This window comes from Dendrobates tinctorius, unplaced genomic scaffold (genome assembly GCF_039654945.1).
Source record: "Dendrobates tinctorius isolate UK_male_01 unplaced genomic scaffold, ASM3965494v1 ptg000107l, whole genome shotgun sequence".
NCBI lineage: Eukaryota > Metazoa > Chordata > Amphibia > Anura > Dendrobatidae > Dendrobates > Dendrobates tinctorius.
Genome location: NW_027361775.1, coordinates 38,101,459 through 38,110,740, shown reverse-complemented (window position 1 = coordinate 38,110,740; position 9,282 = coordinate 38,101,459). Strand labels below are relative to the sequence as shown.

Sequence of the window (9,282 nt, the reverse complement as noted above, 5' to 3'; positions counted from 1 at the left end):
GGATACAGTATGAGGGAGTGCTGCGCGGGGCTCGGATACAGTATGATGGGAGCGCTGAGCGGGGCTCGGATACAGTATGAGGGGGCGCTGTGCGGGGCTCGGATACAGTATGAGGGGGCGCTGTGCGGGGCTCGGATACTGCATGAGGGGGCGCTGCGCGGGGCTCGGATACAGTATGAGGGAGCGCTGCACGGGGCTCGGATACAGTATGAGGGAGTGCTGCGCGGGGCTCGGATACAGTATGATGGGAGCGCTGCGCGGGGCTCGGATACAGTATGAGGGGGCGCTGTGCGGGGCTCGGATACAGTATGAGGGGGCGCTGCGCGGGGCTCGGATACAGTATGAGGGGGCGCTGCACGGGGCTCGGATACTGTATGAGGGGGCGCTGCGCGAGGCTCGGATACAGTATGAGGGGGCGCTGTGCGGGGCTTGGATACAGTATGAGGGGGAGCTGTGCGGGGCTTGGATACAGTATGAGGGGGCGCTGTGCGGGGCTCGGATACAGTATGATGGGAGCGCTTAGCGGGGCTCGGATACAGTATGAGGGGGCGCTGCGCGGGGCTCGGATACAGTATGAGGGAGCGCTGCGCGGGGCTCGGATACAGTATGAGGGAGTGCTGCGCGGGGCTCGGATACAGTATGATGGGAGCGCTGCGCGGGGCTCGGATACAGTATGAGGGGGCGCTGTGCGGGGCTCGGATACAGTATGAGGGGGCGCTGCGCGGGGCTCGGATACAGTATGAGGGGGCGCTGCACGGGGCTCGGATACTGTATGAGGGGGCGCTGCGCGAGGCTCGGATACAGTATGAGGGGGCGCTGTGCGGGGCTTGGATACAGTATGAGGGGGCGCTGTGCGGGGCTCGGATACAGTATGAGGGGGCGCTGTGCGGGGCTCGGATATAGTATGAGGGGGCGCTGTGCGGGGCTCGGATACAGTATGAGGGGGCGCTGTGCGGGGCTTGGATACAGTATGAGGGAGCGCTGCGCGGGGCTCGGATACAGTATGAGGGAGCGCTGCGCGGGGCTCGGATACAGTATGAGGGGGCGCTGTGCGGAGCTCGGATACAGTATGAGGGGGCACTGTGCGGGGCTCGGATACAGTATGAGAGGGCACTGTGCGGGGCTCGGATACAGTATGAGGGGGCGCTGTGCGGGGCTTGGATACAGTATGAGGGGGCGCTGTGCGGGGCTTGGATACAGTATGAGGGGGCGCTGTGCGGGGCTCGGATATAGTATGAGGGGGCGCTGTGCGGGGCTCGGATACAGTATGATGGGGGCGCTGTGCGGGGCTCGGATACAGTATGAGGGAGCGCTGCGCGGGGCTCGGATACAGTATGAGGGGGCGCTGCGCGGGGCTTGGATACAGTATGAGGGGGCGCTGTGCGGGGCTCGGATACAGTATGAGGGGGCGCTGTGCGGGGCTCGGATATAGTATGAGGGGGCGCTGTGCGGGGCTCGGATATAGAATGAGGGGGCGCTGCGCGGGGCTCGGATACAGTATGAGGGGGCGCTGCGCGGGGCTCGGATACAGTATGAGGGGGCGCTGCGCGGGGCTTGGATACAGTATGAGGGGGCGCTGTGCGGGGCTCGGATACAGTATGAGGGGGCGCTGTGCGGGGCTCGGATATAGAATGAGGGGGCGCTGTGCGGGGCTTGGATACAGTATGAGGGGGAGCTGTGCGGGGCTCGGATACAGTATGAGGGGGCGCTGTGCGGGGCTTGGATACAGTATGAGGGGGCGCTGTGCGGGGCTTGGATACAGTATGAGGGGGCGCTGTGCGGGGCTTGGATACAGTATGAGGGGGCGCTGTGCGGGGCTTGGATACAGTATGAGGGGGCGCTGTGCGGGGCTCGGATACAGTATGAGGGGGCGCTGTGCGGGGCTCGGATACAGTATGAGAGGGCGCTGTGCGGGGCTCGGATACAGTATGAGGGGGCGCTGTGCGGGGCTTGGATACAGTATGAGGGGGCGCTGTGCGGGGCTTGGATACAGTATGAGGGGGCGCTGTGCGGGGCTCGGATATAGTATGAGGGGGGCGCTGTGCGGGGCTCGGATACAGTATGAGGGGGCGCTGTGCGGGGCTCGGATACAGTATGAGGGGGCGCTGTGCGGGGCTCGGATACAGTATGAGGGGGCGCTGTGCGGGGCTCGGATACAGTATGAGGGGGCGCTGTGCGGGGCTCGGATACAGTATGAGGGGGCGCTGTGCGGGGCTCGGATACAGTATGAGAGGGCGCTGTGCGGGGCTCGGATACAGTATGAGGGGGCGCTGTGCGGGGCTTGGATACAGTATGAGGGGGCGCTGTGCGGGGCTTGGATACAGTATGAGGGGGCGCTGTGCGGGGCTCGGATATAGTATGAGGGGGCGCTGTGCGGGGCTCGGATACAGTATGAGGGGGGCGCTGTGCGGGGCTCGGATACAGTATGAGGGGGCGCTGCGCGGGGCTTGGATACAGTATGAGGGGGCGCTGTGCGGGGCTTGGATACAGTATGAGGGGGCGCTGTGCGGGGCTCGGATACAGTATGAGGGGGCGCTGCGCGGGGCTTGGATACAGTATGAGGGGGGCGCTGTGCGGGGCTCGGATACAGTATGAGGGGGCGCTGCGCGGGGCTTGGATACAGTATGAGGGGGGCGCTGTGCGGGGCTCGGATACAGTATGAGGGGGCGCTGCGCGGGGCTTGGATACAGTATGAGGGGGCGCTGTGCGGGGCTCGGATACAGTATGAGGGGGCGCTGTGCGGGGCTTGGATACAGTATGAGGGGGCGCTGTGCGGGGCTTGGATACAGTATGAGGGGGCGCTGCGCGGGGCTTGGATACAGTATGAGGGGGGCGCTGTGCGGGGCTCGGATACAGTATGAGGGGGCGCTGCGCGGGGCTTGGATACAGTATGAGGGGGCGCTGCGCGGGGCTTGGATACAGTATGAGGGGGCGCTGCGCGGGGCTTGGATACAGTATGAGGGGGCGCTGTGCGGGGCTTGGATACAGTATGAGGGGGCGCTGTGCGGGGCTTGGATACAGTATGAGGGGGCGCTGCGCGGGGCTTGGATACAGTATGAGGGGGGCGCTGTGCGGGGCTCGGATACAGTATGAGGGGGCGCTGCGCGGGGCTTGGATACAGTATGAGGGGGCGCTGTGCGGGGCTCGGATACAGTATGAGGGAGCGCTGCGCGGGGCTCAGATACAGAACGATACACGTGTATCGCAGGCTTGCTCTCGGCCTTTACATGACCCCTAATCTTGGCAGTGCGGCCGCCATTGATCCGCCGCCGTCACTTTCTGCGATCCACCTTCAGTATGAGGGCGGAGTCCGGATCAGGGGCGGGGCACGCGGACGTGCTTGGGGGCGTATAAGGAGTCGGCACAGTGTTCTCTGAGGTCACTTTGCAGTTGGGGAGGTAAGTGAGGCGTTTCGGCACATGGCGCCCGGTCCGTGCACGCTGCCGCCTCAGCTGTCACCGGTGGCTGCTGCTGACAGGCGGGCCCGGCTGCTAGCTCGCCACGTGCCGAGTTCATTCATTGCTGCTCGGTGTGTGTTTCCTGATTTCCCCCCTGCCCGTTGTGGCTCCGTGTGTGGCTGTCATTGGCCCTGCACGCTGGTGCACCTGGAGCTGAAGGTCATGTGGCGGCCGCACGCGTGTGGTGTGATGAGGCCTCCGCACATGATGACCGCTCCAGGCAGCAGCGGCCCCGTAGCACGTGTCCTGTCCGGGCAGTGATGGCTGCTGCAGCCTCCTCCTCCCTATGGTGGGGTTACATGTGGCTGTGACTCGGCAGTGGTGTGTGAGGCGGCAGTGTGAACTGTGCCCATTGGGTGGTGCGTTACTTGGTAGATGGCTGATCCTCTGTAGGTGACCTCCACTGTTGGGTGCTGCCCCGGGCTTCAGGGTGACACTGAGGCCATGTGTTAGTGTGTAGGGTGCTGTACCCCGAGTGAGGTGCCTGGCTGAGGGTCATCTAGGGTTTCTGCCACCACATAGCTCTGTAATTGGCTTATCCTATGGGGAGCGGCGTGACCGTCATGTGATTCTTGGTATTTGGCGGAGTGGCCAGACCCGGCTTATGTGGATGGCCATGTACGACCTTTCACCGAAAGCTTCTCACCAGGAGTGAGACTGTCACCTCCTAGACCAGGTCACCTCTGCATCTCCCTGCTGTAAATCCACATATCGCTATCACCCCCTTCTCCGATAAAACACTAATGTTGACGACTTAAATACGGCTCGCAGTCAGGGTCTGTGCGGTAGGGTCTGCAGTGGGGAGACAGTGGTCGAAAACCAAATCCAAGATGCTGGCGAGTGACCGTCTCTTCTATGCAGAATACTAACATTTGCGTTATCAGTGATCCTTTAGGCTGTGTGCCCGCAAAGCTTTTTTGAAGCAGAATATTCCTGAGCGGAAACGCACACCCTCTTCCCGGGATACCATGTGCGTTTTATGAAGCGCTCTTGTTAAGCATTTTAGCATGCATTTTCCTATGCGTTTTTGCAATACATTTGTATGTAGAATCGCGTGCGTTTCCGCAAAATTAATGAACATGCTGCGTTTTTTTCTGTTAAGTTTCCGCAGCGGGAAAAGCGCACCATTAGCACAACATGCGTGGATTCAATTGTTTCCATTGGATGCTCTTCTGAAGCGTTTTCGCGGCAGAACCGCGCCTCTAAAAGGGCTGCGGAAACGCTTAAGAAAAGCAAATGTGCAGCACTGCTGCGGGGGTCTCTTTCCCTACAGGCCCCTGAATCCAAGATGGCGACGGGCCTGCAGGGAGCTGGCTTCCTCAGTGCCTGCAAAGCGCAGGCATGAGGAAGTCTGCAGTAGTGCCTGTGACAGATCGCTGATCTGTGATGTGACAGATCAGCGATCTGTCACAGGACAGTGAAGTCCCACCTGGGACCATGTAATAAAGTTAAAAAAAATAAAGTGTTAAAATAATTTTAAAAAAATAGCCAAATAAATTAGAAAAAAAAAAATATTCCCCCAATAAATCCATTTTTTGGAAATAAAAAAAAAAATAGTACACATTAGCTATCGCCGCGTCCATAACGACCCGCCCTATAAAACTGTCCCACTAGTTAACCCCTTAAAAAATAAAAATAAAAAACGAAGCAAAAGATTTATCATACCGCCAAACAAAGTGTAATAACGCGCGATCAAAAAGACGCATATAAATATCCATGGTACCGCTGAAAAGTCATCTTGTCCCGCAGAAAACGAGCCGCCATACAGCATCATCAGCAAAAAAATAAAAAAGTTGTAGCTCGCAGAATAAAGCGATGCAAAAATAATTTTTTTTATATAAAATAGTTTTCATTGCATAAAACCGACAAAACATAAAAAAATGACCTAAATGAGGTATCGCTGTAAGCGTACTGACCCGAAGAATAAAACCGCCTTATCAACTTTACCGCAGGCGGAACGATGTAAGCACACCACCCCCCCCCCCCCCAAAAGAAATTCATGAAACGCTGGTTTTTGTTCATTCTGCATCCCAAAAATCGGAATAAAAAGCGATCAAAAAATGTCACGTGCCCGAAAATGGTACTAATAAAAACGTCAACTCGTCCTGCAAAAAATAAGACCTCACATGACTCGGTGTGTCAAAATACGGAAAAATTATAGCTCTCAATATGTGGTGATGCAAAAACTGTTTTTACAATAAAAAGCGTGTTTTAGCGTGCGACAGCCGCCAAACATAAAACCTGCCACAAATAGTAAATCAAACCCCCCATTATCACCCCCTTAGTAAGGGAAAAATAATAAACTTAAAAGAAAATGTATTTATTTCCATATTCCCGTTAGGGGTGTGTTGGGGTTCGGGTTGGAGTTAGAATTGGGGGTTTCCACTGTTTAGGCACATCAGGTGCTCTCCAAATGCAACATGGCGTCTGATCTCAATTCCAGACAATTCTGTGTTGAAAAAGTCAAATGGTGCTCCTTCCAAGCTCTGCCATGCGCCCAAACAGTGTTTTACCCCCACATCTAGGGTATCAGCCTGCTCAGGACAAATTGCAAAACAACTTTTGGGATCCAATTTCTCCTGTTACCCTTAGGAAAATAAAAAATTGGGGGCAAAAATATTATTTTTGTGGAAAAAGATTTTTTTTTTTTATTTTCATGTCCGAGCGTTATAAACTTCTGTGAAGCACTTGGGGGGGGGGGGGGGGGGGTTCAAAGTGCTCACCACACATCTAGATAAGCTCCTTGGGGGGTCTAGTGTCCAAAATGGGGTCACTTGTGGGGAGTTTCAATAGTTTAGGTACATCAGGGGCTCTCCAAACGCACATGACACCCGCAGAACATTCCCTCAAAGTCTGCATTCCAAAACGTCACTACTTCCCTTCCGATCCCCGACGTGTGTGTCCATACAGTAGTTTTCTCCCACATATGGGGTATCAGCATACTCAGGACAAATTGGACAACAACTTTTGGGGTCCAATTTCTCCTGGTACCCTTGGGGAGGGGGGGGGGGGGGGAATGGTGACTAAAAGATCATGTTTGTGGAAAAAATACGAATTTTTTATTTTCACGCCCTGGCGTTATAAACTTCTGTGAAGCACTGGGGGGTTCATAGTGCTCACCATACATCTAGATAAGTTCCTTGGAGTGTCTAGTTTCCAAAATGGTGTCATTTGTGGGGGGTTTCCACTGTTGTGGTACATCAGGGGTTTTCCAATCGCCACATGGTGTCCGATCTCCATTCCAGCCAAAAACGTCAAATGGCGCTGCTTCCCTTCTGAGCTCTGCCATGCGCCCAAATAGTGGTTTACCCCCACATGTGGGGTATCAGCGTACTTGGGACAAATTGCACAATAACTTTTAGGGTCCTGTTACCCTTGGTCAAATAAACATTGGGGGTGAAAAGATCATTTTTGTGGAAAAAATGATTTTTTTTTTAATTGTACCGCTGTATGTTATAAACTTCTGTTAAGCCCTTGTGGGTTCAAAGTTCTCACCACATATCTAGAGAAGTTCCTTGGGGGGGGGGGGGGGGGGTCTAGTTTCCAAAATGAGGTCACTTGTAGGGGGTTTCCACTGTTTAGGTACATCAGGGGCTCTCCAAACGTGACATGGCGTCCGATCTGAATTCCAGCCAATTTTGCACTGAAAAAGTCAAACGGCTCCTTCCATTCTGAGCTCTGCCATGCGCCGAAACAGTCGTTCCCCCCCCCCCCCCCCCCCCCGCATATCAGGTAACAGCGTACTCAGGACAAACTGCACAATAACTTTTCCAGTCCAAATTCTCCTTTTACCCTTGGTAAAATAAAAAAAAATTGAACCTGAAGTATTTTTTTTGGGGGAAAAAAAGTTATGTTCATTTCTTTCTTTTTTTTTTTTTTTTTAAATATTCAAAAAAATTCCTGTGACGCACCTAAAGGGTTAATAAACTTCTTGAATGTGGTTTTGAGCACCTTGAGGGGTGCAGTTTTTAGAAAATACCCAAAAGTGACACCATTCTATCATATAGACCCCTCAAAGTGGCTTCAAATGTGATGTGGTCCGTAAAAATAAAATGGTGTTGCAAAAATGAGAAATCGCTGGTCAATTTTTAACCCTTATAACTTCCTAACAAAAAAAATTTTGGTTCCAAAATTGTGCTGATGTAAAGTAAGGCTAAGTGCACACGTTGCAGAAAAATTCTGCACAAAAACCTGAATCCCTTCCCAGAAACCGCACCTATTTTTCCGTGGCGGTTTTTGCGCAGTTTTGATGCGTTTTTTTACCGCAGAGGTTTCTAAACGCATGGGAGAAGCCAAAACCGCGGAAAAATCCGCAAAATTAATGAGCATGCTGCGTTTTTACCGCGATGCGTTTTTTCGCAGTAAAAAACGCATCAATGTGCACAAAGTGCAAAATGCATAGAAATGACTGTGCAGCTTATTTTTAGCGGTTTTATAGTGAAAACCGCAGTAAAAACCGCTAAAAAAACCGCTGTGTGTGAACACAGCCTGAACATGTGGGAAATCTTAGTTATCAAGTTTTTTGTGCCGTATCTCTGATTTTAAGGGCATAAAAATTCAAAGTTGGTAAATTGCGACATTTTCGCCAAATTTCCGTTTTTTTTCACAAATAAACACAAGTTATTTGAATTAAATTTTACCACTAACATGAAGTACAATATGTCACGAGAAAACAATGTCAGAATCACCGGGATCCATGGAAGCGTTCCAGAGTTATGACCTCAAAAAGGGACAGTGGTCAGAATTGTAAAAATTGGCCCGGTCATGAACGTGCAAACAACCCTTGGGGGTGAAGGGGTTAAGCGTTTCCACTGCGGCGTAAACGCAACGTCGGCACAGCCTAAGGCCGCGTTCGCACATCCAGTATTTGGTCAGTTTTCTATCTGGAGGAGTATGATCTTCTTTATATAGCGCTAACATATTCCGCAGCGCTTTACAGTTTGCACACATTATCATCACTGTCCCCGATAGGGAATTTAGATTGTGAGCCCCATCAGTATGTCTTTGGAGTGTGGGAGGAAACTGGAGTGCCCGGAGGAAACCCACGCGAACACGGGGAGAACATACAAACTCCACTGAGCCACCGTGCTGCCCGATATAAAACCAGCAGTGGACCAATGAGAGGGTAAGTATAATGGAAACATAAATCCAGTAGTGGTGACATCACCCACTCCTGGTTGTGGCTTACAGATACTGAATATAAGCATGGCCTTAAGGTTTGTGTGTGCCAATTACAGAAGTGTAATGTAAGTGAGTGGCATTTCATTATGCCCAGCAAGGCACTATGTCCAAGTTGGGTTTTTGGTGAATTGTCACACTACTCATGCAGTAGTGGCAGAGGACCATCTTAGGCTGTGACCTGCCATGGTGTAGCCTCAGGCTCCTTGTGGTGTGATGCGGCATCATGATATTGTCACTTTTTTCTCAGGTTCTTTGGGTGGAAGCACATGGGATCTTTCCTCTTATGAAGTGGCATCCTTCTGGTCTCAGGCATTTGATACTTGCTAATTCTTCCCTCTTTACAGTAGGGCTTGATTGATGGGACCATAACTAGGCCACAGTTTAGACCTATGTTACACCTGTTGCATCTAGATCCCTCTTCTCCCAAAGCCTTTACTGAAGCATACTTGGATAACATGCTGGTTATTGCTAAGCAAATCCTAAATCGTAGCCACACACCATGTAGAGAATACTTTACATGGGCAATGGCAATATTCTAATGGGCAAGGAACAAAACTGCAGGTGGTCAGTGTTAACAAAGGTCCAGACCTTTGATATTGAAGATCCAAGTCCACCCTTGGGCTTGTATGGTCTGTGGCTAAGG

General features: G+C 52.6%; 1 protein-coding gene across 1 annotated transcript in view; it reads left to right on the top strand.

The window, feature by feature from the left end:
• Positions 1–3,375: 3,375 nt before the first annotated feature.
• Positions 3,376–9,282, top strand: part of TFRC (transferrin receptor) — a 56,773-nt gene continuing 50,866 nt past the window's right edge. The window contains exon 1 of the mRNA XM_073589368.1: positions 3,376–3,398. The gene's annotated coding sequence lies outside the window, so the exon portion shown is untranslated. The remainder of the gene's footprint in view (positions 3,399–9,282) is intronic.